The sequence below is a fragment of the Anomaloglossus baeobatrachus genome, chromosome 8, assembly GCF_048569485.1.
Source record: "Anomaloglossus baeobatrachus isolate aAnoBae1 chromosome 8, aAnoBae1.hap1, whole genome shotgun sequence".
In the NCBI taxonomy this organism is placed as follows: Eukaryota; Metazoa; Chordata; class Amphibia; order Anura; family Aromobatidae; genus Anomaloglossus; species Anomaloglossus baeobatrachus.
This window is the reverse complement of record NC_134360.1, coordinates 258,599,647-258,613,037: the sequence shown is the minus strand read 5'-3', so window position 1 is coordinate 258,613,037 and position 13,391 is coordinate 258,599,647.

The following is a 13,391-nucleotide window of genomic DNA, read 5'->3' as shown; positions in this document are numbered from 1 at the left end:
GGGTATAAAACTCTTCGGGTCCCGCTCACCCGTGTGGCTAACGGAGTGAGCTTGCTCTCAGGGTTCACGCGTAGGATTTCCTTGGACTGTATTGAGAAAGTCCTATCCCATCGGTGCGCTAGTACCCCATTTTTGGAGCGGGTTGGGGATGACACTTGAAATCTTCACCCCCGTCGGGTAAATTACCGAAACGCGTGAAGCTACTTTCCGGCCTAGGGTCCACGTACCCCGTCGTGCCATGGCCCCTGCCCGGTGATAGCTCAAGGCCGCTGGCTGCTCTCCTCGGCTGTCCGTGCCCCCTGACACTATCCCCTGTGACCGGGGTTCAAGCTGCTACCAGGCCCAGACCAACGTCTGCCACCTAGTACTCAGGAGCCCTGCTCTGTGACCTCTCCTCACGAAAGTCACCACTCAACCCTCGTCCACTCTTTCTTCAGCTCAACTCTCCAGCTCAACTGTCACTTTCTTCACTTTCCCCTCACCAACCCCCCATGTGGGCGGCCCTATTCCCTTCAGGCCCCCCAATGGTGTGTCTGGTGGGTAAAGTGTAAAGTGTTCCTAGGATTTTGATTGGCTAAGCTGTTAGCAACACCAAAGGACCAGGATCCGTAACCAAGTAGGGTGGATACTGTGCAGCAGGGCAGATTGCACAACACCCTGTGACGTCCTGATAGGCCGGGGCGTCACATAAGTATAATAAGAATATTAGCAATTACCTCCAATTAGAAATGTAGTATAGTTCTCCTGATTATGTCACTTACCTCATGTGCAGGGCATTGCAGGAGCTTAGGTATCCTTGATTACGACCACTACCCTATATGTGTGGCGTAACCTTGGATACCTAAGCACCTGCAATGCCCTGCACATGAGGTAAGTGACATTGCTTTTCAGAACTTTACTACATTTCTAATTGGAGATATTTATCAATATTCATATTATTACATCTACTAAATATTGGGACAGGATCTTTGTGATGGGAAGACCCCTATAACTCTAAGCCAGTGGTCTCCAACCTGTGGCTCTTAAGTTGTGACAGCAAAGGGCCGGTAGTCACAGATTCGCAGAATCTGGAGATCCTCGAGTTGGAGACCGCTGCTCTAAGCTATTAGTGTAGGTGATTGTCCACACCCTTCACAAAACCACGAAACAACAACTCAGACACCTCCCAGCCTGAAGTCTCAGACCCCATTATTAAGGTGACAGGAGGGTGCTAATGGGTGAATGTGATAAAATCAGTGTTTTCTCTGCTGCAGATCTGGCAGTTATACAGAGCTCATGAATATGCTGGACTACCTGCAGCACACCAAGTAGTCCTGTAATGATAATCCCCTGCTGATTGAACTAATCAAAACTACACTAAGCAGCCCAGTAAGTGACACATAGCTAGAATCAGGATCTCTGCCCCTGCATTATGCTGCTGTCAGATTAGGTGGCAAAAATCTGGTGACATATTCCCTTTAAATGCTACCACGTATGCTCATTCACAGTATCATTTTCCACATCATGCTGATGAGTTCCCACCAAGAAACCAGAAAGATCTCATGTGTCTTAATGGATTTCAAGAAAAGGCAGTGATTTAATAATTTTCCAATGTGCTTAGGAGCAGAAAATTAATCTCCAAACTAAGACTATTCTGGTTGCTATGGAGACAGAGGATAACTCCCCGGTGCTGCGGCCGTCGCCAGGAGACTCGCACTCTTATATTCTGTTTTTGAAGCAACAAATATGAAACATGACGTTTTTGAGATATTATTCTCCACTTGCAGATAACGTATGACAATATATAACAGAGGAGCAGCCTCCGGCCTCACCGCGTCCCTGACTGCATCCGCCAGGGCCCCACTCAGCGCCCGGGCCTCATAGCATCCAATATGGCTGCTGCAGTTGTTACCCATCCATTAGGGGGTTTATGACTATTTCTGTAGCGCCTAAATATTCCTTAGCATAGCGCTGAAAATGTAATTACTTATGGTACAAATGTGCCCTATATACTAAAGGGATATCCATTAAAAGACAGCTCTTAACAGCCTGAATAGACTGGTCATTAAAGGGGTAATGATATTATTAACCTATCCTTAAAGGGAACCTGTCCGGTGCAATATGCAGACAGTTCTGGGTGTATATTGCTAATCCCCGCCTAACTGTCCCTGTATCTAGTAACATAGATAAAGGGTGTTACTACTGCATACTCCCATAGGAGCGTGCTACCATGCTCTTCAATGCAGCATCATCAGTGGTGCCGCACGTGCCTGTGTCCGCGGTCACCGCTGATCTGAATGCCGGCTCTTCCGGTCATGCGCAGCATAAATCCGGGTGTACACATCCCGGCTTCAGAGGTCTAGTGCGTGTGACCGGTGGTGCCGGGACTGCTGACCAGCGCTGACAGCGGATTGTACGCACGGCACCGCTGATGACGCTGCATTAAAGCTTAAAGCTACTTAAAATACAGTCCCTAAATGGAGCTAAATATTAAGCAAAGGCAGATTTTCACAGGCTCTAAACGAGCACCAATCAATTAAATAAGCCACGAGATATTCACGTTTAGTTCTGTTTTCTAATGAAAAGTTCTATGGGTGTAAGAGAGCGGAGGAATGATCTGCACCCCCGAAAATCATAACGTCATTGTATTAAGGGTGCTTTACACGAGACAACGGATCGTGCGATGCATCGTCGGGGTCACTGTTTTCATGACGCACATCCGGCATCATACACGACGTCGTCTCGTGTGAAACCTCCGAGCGCCGCAGTATCACTCACAAATCGTGAGTCGTGTACTCGTCTCTCAGTTTCATAATATCGTTTATTTTTACTTGTGCCGGTTGTTCATCGTTCCCATGGCAGCACACGTCGCTCCGTGTGACACCAAGGGAGCGATGAACTTTGCTCACCTGCGTCCCGCGGTTCCCGCCGGCAATGCGGAGGAAGGAGGTGGGCGGGATGATACATCCCGCTCATCTCCGCCCCTCCACTTCTATTGGCCGGCGGCTGTGTGACGCCGAACGTCCCTCCCCATTCAGGAAGAGGATGTTCGCCGCCCACAGCAAGGTCGCTCAGCAGGTAAGTACATGTGACGGGGGGTTTCACGACTTTGTGCGACACGGGCAACGATTTGTCCGTGATGCACAAACGACGGGGGCGGGTACGATCGCTTGTGAAATCGCACGATCGGTCGTCCCGTGTAAAGCAGGCTTTACTGTATGTTGATCCATTGTTCAGTGAATGCTTTGATGTATAGAATCCGCAGTGACAACTATCGCTAACTGAAGGAGGTTTATTAAGGAAGCGGTTAGCAATTAGTGGGAAACTCAAGGAGGGGATTCCGCTCTATAAGGGGCTGTTGAGTATGTCAGATTGCCTGTAGTGACCGCACAGTAAGCATCGATCAGACAGAAATCAATCTACCAGAACAGGGATCCAGAGAAATAGCAGAAGCATTATCCTGGAATTAAGCACCGCGGGATCTTGATCGGTCTAGTCTGTGGCGTAACCACGAGGTCGAGGCTCTGGACATGGACCGGCATAGTCAGCGGCTTGATTGTAAACGTGCCCGGTGCGGTATCATGGGCGAGCACTGCATTTCCTGCACCCCGGCAGGCTACAGAAAATGGTGTGGAGTGTGGAGTTTTGGTGTTGGTACCTCCTGAGTCCGTGGCCTTCACCTCCTCCCGGATTGCATATTGTACAGTACTATCTTCCTTCATGCCCCGAATAAAGAAAACAGTCCAAACCTTAAAAACAATGTCTGGTTTATACTCGGGGAAACTCACACACATGGAATAACAAGTTATGCATTCTCCATTTTCCTCTTTACAATTAACCAGCTCTTCACTGAGCGCTACAGATGGCATCTTTTACTCTTCAAAAGAGGCTACAGAAAAGAAGGGGGAAGGCTGCATTATCTGCATCCTACAGGTATAAAGGCACACGGGTCCAGGTGTGTCACTATGGCTGCTATACCTCCGGCACTACTTTAATACTTATCAGGGGCTGCCTAGAGCCGCTAACCCCTACCAATGTCCTTCAGCTGGGTGTCCTTTCTTCACTAAAGTCCCCTTTCCACTAGCCAACACGGTCTCCGCACTTTTCACAAGCCTGCCTCATAGGAGTCCTCTCTACTGCCTGAGATGTTTCTGCCTCTAGAGAGCTAACTTTGCATCCGGAGCCCGGTCTACTCACATGCCTTCTCTATTCATGTCCTTTCTCTTCTGCATCCGGAGCCCAGTGTACTCACATGCCTTCTCTATTCATGTCCTTTCTCTTCTGCATCCGGAGCCCAGTCTACTCACATGCCTTCTCTATTCATGTCCTTTATCTTCTGCATCCGGAGCCCAGTCTACTCACATGCCTTCTCTATTCATGTCCTTTCTCTTCTGCATCCGGAGCCCAGTCTACTCACATGTCTTCTCTATTCATGTCCTTTATCTTCTGCATCCGGAGCCCAGTCTACTCACATGCCTTCTCTATTCATGTCCTTTCTCTTCTGCATTCGGAGCCCAGTATACTCACATGCCTTCTCTATTCATGTCCTTTCTCTTCTGCATTCGGAGCCCAGTCTACTCACATGCCTTCTCTATTCATGTCCTTTCTCTTCTGCATCCGGAGCCCAGTGTACTCACATGCCTTCTCTATTCATGTCCTTTCTCTTCTGCATCCGGAGCCCAGTGTACTCACATGCCTTCTCTATTCATGTCCTTTCTCTTCTGCATCCGGAGCCCAGTCTACTCACATGCCTTCTCTATTTATGTCCTTTCTCTTCTGCATCCGGAGCCCAGTCTACTCACATGCCTTCTCTATTCATGTCCTTTCTCTTCTGCATCCGGAGCCCAGTCTACTCACATGCCTTCTCTATTCATGTCCTTTATCTTCTGCATCCGGAGCCCAGTCTACTCACATGCCTTCTCTATTCATGTCCTTTCTCTTCTGCATCTGGAGCCCAGTGTACTCACATGCCTTCTCTATTCATGTCCTTTATCTTCTGCATCCGGAACCCAGTGTACTCGCATGCCTTCTCTATTCATGTCCTTTCTCTTCTGCATCCGGAGCCCAGTCTACTCACAAGCCTTCTCTATTCATGTCCTTTCTCTTCTGCATCCGGAGCCCAGTCTACTCACATGCCTTCTCTATTCATGTCCTTCATCTTCTGCATCCGGAGCCCAGTGTACTCACATGACTTCTCTATTCATGTCCTTCATCTTCTGCATCCGGAGCGCAGTCTACTCACATGCCTTCTCTATTCATGTCCTTTATCTTCTGCATCCGGAGCCCAGTCTACTCACATGCCTTCTCTATTCATGTCCTTTCTCTTCTGCATCCGGAGCCCAGTCCACTCACATGCCTTCTCTATTCATGTCCTTTATCTTCTGCATCCGGAGCCCAGTGTACTCACATGACTTCTCTATTCATGTCCTTTCTCTTCTGCATCCGGAGCGCAGTCTACTCACATGCCTTCTCTATTCATGTCCTTTATCTTCTGCATCCGGAGCCCAGTGTACTCACATGACTTCTCTATTCATGTCCTTTCTCTTCTGCATCCGGAGCGCAGTCTACTCACATGCCTTCTCTATTCATGTCCTTTATCTTCTGCATCCGGAGCCCAGTCTACTCACATGCCTTCTCTATTCATGTCCTTTCTCTTCTGCATCCGGAGCCCAGTCCACTCACATGCCTTCTCTATTCATGTCCTTTATCTTCTGCATCCGGAGCCCAGTCTACTCACATGCCTTCTCTATTCATGTCCTTTATCTTCTGCATCCGGAGCCCAGTCTACTCACATGCCTTCTCTATTCATGTCCTTTATCTTCTGCATCCAAAGCCCAGTCTACTCACATGCCTTCTCTATTCATGTCCTTTATCTTCTGCATCCGGAGCCCAGTCTACTCACACGCCTTCTCTATTCATGTCCTTTATCTTCTGCATCCGGAGCCCAGTCTACTCACATGCCTTCTCTATTCATGTCCTTTCTCTTCTGCATCTGGAGCCCAGTGTACTCACATGCCTTCTCTATTCATGTCCTTTATCTTCTGCATCCGGAACCCAGTGTACTCGCATGCCTTCTCTATTCATGTCCTTTCTCTTCTGCATCCGGAGCCCAGTCTACTCACAAGCCTTCTCTATTCATGTCCTTTCTCTTCTGCATCCGGAGCCCAGTCTACTCACATGCCTTCTCTATTTATGTCATTTATCTTCTGCATCCGGAGCCCAGTCTACTCACATCCCTTCTCTATTCATGTCCTTCATCTTCTGCATCCGGAGCCCAGTGTACTCACATGCCTTCTCTATTCATGTCCTTTCTCTTCTGCATCCGGAGCCCAGTGTACTCACATGCCTTCTCTATTCATGTCCTTTCTCTTCTGCATCCGGAGCCCAGTCTACTCACATGCCTTCTCTATTCATGTCCTTTATCTTCTGCATCCGGAGCCCAGTCTACTCACATCCCTTCTCTATTCATGTCCTTTATCTTCTGCATCCGGAGCCCAGTCTACTCACATGCCTTCTCTATTCATGTCCTTTATCTTCTGCATCCGGAGCCCAGTCTACTCACATGCCTTTCCTATTCATGTCCTTTCTCTTCTGCATCCGGAGCCCAGTGTACTCACATGCCTTCTCTATTCATGTCCTTTATCTTCTGCATCCAAAGCCCAGTCTACTCACATGCCTTCTCTATTCATGTCCTTTATCTTCTGCATCCGGAGCCCAGTCTACTCACATGCCTTCTCTATTCATGTCCTTTCTCTTCTGCATCTGGAGCCCAGAGCCCAGTGTACTCACATGCCTTCTCTATTCATGTCCTTTATCTTCTGCATCTGGAACCCAGTGTACTCGCATGCCTTCTCTATTCATGTCCTTTCTCTTCTGCATCCGGAGCCCAGTCTACTCACAAGCCTTCTCTATTCATGTCCTTTCTCTTCTGCATCCGGAGCCCAGTCTACTCACATGCCTTCTCTATTCATGTCCTTTATCTTCTGCATCCGGAGCCCAGTCTACTCACATCCCTTCTCTATTCATGTCCTTCATCTTCTGCATCCGGAGCCCAGTGTACTCACATGACTTCTCTATTCATGTCCTTTCTCTTCTGCATCCGGAGCCCAGTCTACTCACATGCCTTCTCTATTCATGTCCTTTCTCTTCTGCATCCGGAGCCCAGTCTACTCACATGCCTTCTCTATTCATGTCCTTTCTCTTCTGCATCCGGAGCCCAGTCTACTCACATGCCTTCTCTATTCATGTCCTTTCTCTTTTGCATCCGGAGCCCAGTCTACTCACATCCCTTCTCTATTCATGTCCTTTATCTTCTGCATCCGGAGCCCAGTGTACTCACATGCCTTCTCTATTCATGTCCTTTCTCTTCTGCATCCGGAGCCCAGTGTACTCACATGCCTTCTCTATTCATGTCCTTTCTCTTCTGCATCCGGAGCCCAGTCTACTCACATGCCTTCTCTATTCATGTCCTTTCTCTTCTGCATCCGGAGCCCGGTCTACTCACATGCCTTCTCTATTCATGTCCTTTCTCTTCTGCATCCGGAGCCCAGTCTACTCACATGCCTTCTCTATTCATGTCCTTTATCTTCTGCATCCAAAGCCCAGTCTACTCACATGCCTTCTCTATTCATGTCCTTTATCTTCTGCATCCGGAGCCCAGTCTACTCCAATGCCTTCTCTATTCATGTCCTTTATCTTCTGCATCCAAAGCCCGGTCTACTCACATGCCTTCTCTATTCATGTCCTTTATCTTCTGCATCCGGAGCCCAGTCTACTCAAATCCCTTCTCTATTCATGTCCTTTATCTTCTGCATCCGGAGCCCAGTCTACTCACATCCCTTCTCTATTCATGTCCTTTATCTTCTGCATCCGGAGCCCAGTCTACTCACATGCCTTCTCTATTCATGTCCTTTCTCTTCTGCATCCGGAGCCCAGTGTATTCACATGCCTTCTCTATTCATGTCCTTTCTCTTCTGCATCCGGAGCCCAGTCTACTCACATGCCTTCTCTATTCATGTCCTTTCTCTTCTGCATCCGGAGCCCGGTCTACTCACATGCCTTCTCTATTCATGTCCTTTCTCTTCTGCATCCGGAGCCCAGTCCACTCACATGCCTTCTCTATTCATGTCCTTTATCTTCTGCATCCGGAGCCCAGTCTACTCACATGCCTTCTCTATTCATGTCCTTTATCTTCTGCATCCGGAGCCCAGTCTACTCACATGCCTTCTCTATTCATGTCCTTTATCTTCTGCATCCGGAGCCCAGTCTACTCACATGCCTTCTCTATTCATGTCCTTTCTCTTCTGCATCCGGAGCCCAGTGTACTCACATACCTTCTCTATTCATGTCCTTTCTCTTCTGCATCCGGAGCCCAGTCTACTCACATGCCTTCTCTATTCATGTCCTTTATCTTCTGCATCCGGAGCCCAGTCCACTCACATGCCTTCTCTATTCATGTCCTTTATCTTCTGCATCCGGAGCCCAGTCTACTCACATGCCTTTCCTATTCATGTCCTTTCTCTTCTGCATCCGGAGCCCAGTCTACTCACATGCCTTCTCTATTCATGTCTTTTCTCTTCTGCATCCGGAGCCCAGTCTACTCACATGCCTTCTCTATTCATGTCCTTTATCTTCTGCATCCAAAGCCCGGTCTACTCACATGCCTTCTCTATTCATGTCCTTTATCTTCTGCATCCGGAGCCCAGTCTACTCACATGCCTTCTCTATTCATGTCGTTTCTCTTCTGCATCCGGAGCCCAGTCTACTCACATGCCTTCTCTATTCATGTCCTTTATCTTCTGCATCCGGAGCCCAGTCTACTCACATCCCTTCTCTATTCATGTCCTTTATATTCTGCATCCGGAGCCCAGTGTACTCACATACCTTCTCGATTCATGTCCTTTCTCTTCTGCATCCGGAGCCCAGTCTACTCACATGCCTTCTCTATTCATGTCCTTTATCTTCTGCATCCGGAGCCCAGTCTACTCACATGCCTTCTCTATTCATGTCCTTTCTCTTCTGCATCCGGAGCCCAGTCCACTCACATGCCTTTCCTATTCATGTCCTTTATCTTCTGCATCCGGAGCCCAGTCTACTCACATCCCTTCTCTATTCATGTCCTTTATATTCTGCATCCGGAGCCCAGTGTACTCACATACCTTCTCTATTCATGTCCTTTCTCTTCTGCATCCGGAGCCCAGTCTACTCACATGCCTTCTCTATTCATGTCCTTTATCTTCTGCATCCGGAGCCCAGTCCACTCACATGCCTTCTCTATTCATGTCCTTTATCTTCTGCATCCGGAGCCCAGTCTACTCACATGCCTTTCCTATTCATGTCCTTTCTCTTCTGCATCCGGAGCCCAGTCTACTCACATGCCTTCTCTATTCATGTCTTTTCTCTTCTGCATCCGGAGCCCAGTCTACTCACATGCCTTCTCTATTCATGTCCTTTATCTTCTGCATCCAAAGCCCGGTCTACTCACATGCCTTCTCTATTCATGTCCTTTATCTTCTGCATCCGGAGCCCAGTCTACTCACATGCCTTCTCTATTCATGTCCTTTCTCTTCTGCATCCGGAACCCAGTCTACTCACATGCCTTCTCTATTCATGTCCTTTATCTTCTGCATCCGGAGCCCAGTCTACTCACATCCCTTCTCTATTCATGCCCTTTATATTCTGTATCCGGAGCCCAGTGTACTCACATACCTTCTCTATTCATGTCCTTTCTCTTCTGCATCCGGAGCCCAGTCTACTCACATGCCTTCTCTATTCATGTCCTTTATCTTCTGCATCCGGAGCCCAGTGTACTCACATCCCTTCTCTATTCATGTCCTTTATCTTCTGCATCCGGAGCCAAGTCCACTCACATGCCTTCTCTATTCATGTCCTTTCTCTTCTGCATCCAAAGCCCAGTGTACTCACATCCCTTCTCTATTCATGTCATTTATCTTCTGCATCCGGAGCCCAGTCTACTCACATGCCTTTCCTATTCATGTCCTTTAGCTTCTGCATCCGGAGCCCAGTCTACTCACATGCCTTCTCTATTCATGTCCTTTAGCTTCTGCATCCGGAGCCCAGTCTACTCACATGCCTTCTCTATTCATGTCCTTTATCTTCTGCATCCGGAGCCCGGTCTACTCACATGCCTTCTCTATTCATGTCCTTTATCTTCTGCATCCGGAGCCCAGTGTACTCACATGCCTTCTCTATTCATGTCCTTTCTCTTCTGCATCCGGAGCCCAGTCTACTCACATGCCTTCTCTATTCATGTCCTTTATCTTCTGCATCCGGAGCCCAGTCTACTCACATGCCTTCTCTATTCATGTCCTTTATCTTCTGCATCCGGAGCCCAGTCTACTCACATGCCTTCTCTATTCATGTCCTTTCTCTTCTGCATCCGGAGCCCAGTCTACTCACATGCCTTCTCTATTCATGTCCTTTATCTTCTGCATCCGGAGCCCAGTCTACTCACATGCCTTCTCTATTCATGTCCTTTCTCTTCTGCATCCGGAGCCCAGTCTACTCACATGCCTTCTCTATTCATGTCCTTTCTCTTCTGCATCCGGAGCCCAGTCTACTCACATGCCTTCTCTATTCATGTCCTTTAGCTTCTGCATCCGGAGCCCAGTGTGCTCACATGCCTTCTCTATTCATGTCCTTTCTCTTCTGCATCCGGAGCCCAGTCTACTCACATGCCTTCTCTATTCATGTCCTTTCTCTTCTGCATCCGGAGCCCAGTCTACTCACATGCCTTCTCTATTCATGTCCTTTATCTTCTGCATCCGGAGCCCAGTCTACTCACATGCCTTCTCTATTCATGTCCTTTCTCTTCTGCATCCGGAGCCCAGTCTACTCACATGCCTTCTCTATTCATGTCCTTTCTCTTCTGCATCCGGAGCCCAGTCTACTCACATGCCTTCTCTATTCATGTCCTTTAGCTTCTGCATCCGGAGCCCAGTGTGCTCACATGCCTTCTCTATTCATGTCCTTTCTCTTCTGCTTCCACCACAAAACAGCCTCTAAACAAAAACAACTATTTCCCTGAACTCAAACACTTCTGCCCCTGGCTGACTCAATATTAACCATGCCTTCCCTGAACTCTGGGTCCTACAGCCCACAGAGGAATTCTATACATATGAACAGGGAGACAATAACCTCTTGTGGCTGGTATTAGTACACACAACATTGTCCATATTATACATTACACTATCTACTACAGCTTATATGACACATTTGCATTAAAACCATTGATTTCTTCAGAGGGGAATGGGTCCACTCTCTTACATGATCACAAAGTTGGGGCTCTGGACCTTGACCAGCATAGTCTGGTCTTCCTCATGTACTTCTACTGGCGTGGGCCACGGGCTTCCACTAGCTTTGATAATGATTCTTCTACCCCACTCAGGTCACTGATCTTCCTCTATGCTCAGGTCATAAGTGCTTGGTCGTAATCCTGCTCTGCTGGTAACACAAACTGCTCTCCTCCACATCTTGGCACCAACTCCTTCTCCTCTGGGCCCGGCCAGGCATCTTATAGTTAGAAACTGCGGTACAACTATCACCTGACCCGGCATATTTTCTAAACCCTTCCATCCAGGAAACACACAATGCGCTCCTTAGTTCCTGTTTGCTCTTATCACTGTTGACCAGCAGATGGCGATGTTTACTTGCATTTACAGGAGCATATGACAAGTATGCTGCAAAAAGTAGTAAAAACAGATTTGCTAAAATAGATTCATTTGACTGTGAGAACATAATGAAAAAGAAATGTAAAATGTTGTCATGTATAACCATCTATGTGAGAACATTCTCAAATCCAAATGTGAATACCATCCAGTCTGATGCCAGTTATGTCTTTGCCATTTCTATCTCCGTAAAAGACTTTCTGTTATTATCTATACTGGCCTCTCCTGCTTCCCTGTTCATCCCCTTCAGTGTGCTATATCCCAGGCCATTGTCACCGGCTCCCAGAACATTGGTCTTAGGGAAGACATTATTTTTCTCTCTTTCCAAATCACGCTTGGCCAAACGAAACCTTACATGTGGACAATAGATCAGTATTGAATTGGAATGGCAAGGGCTGGCCAGTGACATTGACTCTGGGGACCCGCTCTTGTGCTACATGAAAACAATACATTGTATTAGTTACACATTTACCTCTGCTTCTTTATAATGATGATGATATGAAGATGTTCTCTTTTTATAGTGAATCAAAAGTATTAGGCTCACTACTGCTCATGTTGTGGGATAAGTGGCTTAATCTGCACAGGGGCCCACCGGAGAATTCACCGGTCCCCCTGCCGGCCAGTCCGAGCCCGCAGAAGATCATATTAATGTGATCCTTTGTTCCCCAAATAGTTTGCACATTATCAACAGCACATTCCCTATATGTGTTAAAATGTGCGGCCAACAACCATTATTCTAGGTAACATAAACATTTGTTCATCTGCTGATTGGATATGTTATCTCGATCGTTGTTGTCCGCTGCCGTGTTTACTCTGGACAGAGGGATGAGCTCATTCGCCTGATAATTGGCCATTATTAAAGGGACCTGTAAACCAGTCTTTTTTTCCCCAGTATTTTTTATCATTACTATGTATTAAACTGTATTTACCCTTACCCACCAGAACACAGAATACCTGCACGCTAAGTACAGCCGCTTCTTTCCCATTGCTGCTGGCATTCAGCGTGCGCAGTTTTACAGGTGATTACATACACTACAAGAATGACAGAATTCAAAGTGACAGCAATTTGCTGCCGTTCTGGAGCTCAAATACCTAAAGCTAAATCCAGATGGGATCTGCAGACGAAGAAATCTGCTACTCACATACATGATTGACTGTGGAATGGCTTATATAATGTCAGCATAGATATGTGCAGCGTATCGGTATATTGTAGCAGGGTTCTAGCAGTTAGAACTTCACCTTCTGATTTATTTTAGCCGTGATAGACTGTTAAGTGCTTTTTTAACTCTCCATATACTGTACAGTTATAGGCATGTTGCAGATTTAAATGTTCCGGATTGAATATATTTCATACATGTGAATGGGATTATTTTGGCAATGTGCATATGGATTTCTACAAGCTCCATTCAGGTCAAGAGAGAGTCGCAGAAATTACTGCAAAACAACCCCATGTGCACTCACCTTATGTCACCATGAAACACTTTCTTTAGGACTAATTTCTACTAATCATTTTATTGACACTAGCAAGTGTTACGGACATGATTACATGACGATACCCAAAATACAGGACAAGATGGCGCTTGCATCCATATTTGCATTCAGAGACATGTAAAGACACTTAAAGATTGTCTGGATCTTTTCCTGGTAATTAAGCTTGGAAATCACTGAATGAAGAAACGTCTTACTTCTCTATTAAGTGTATTAGGAAAAGTACAGTGCTAAGAA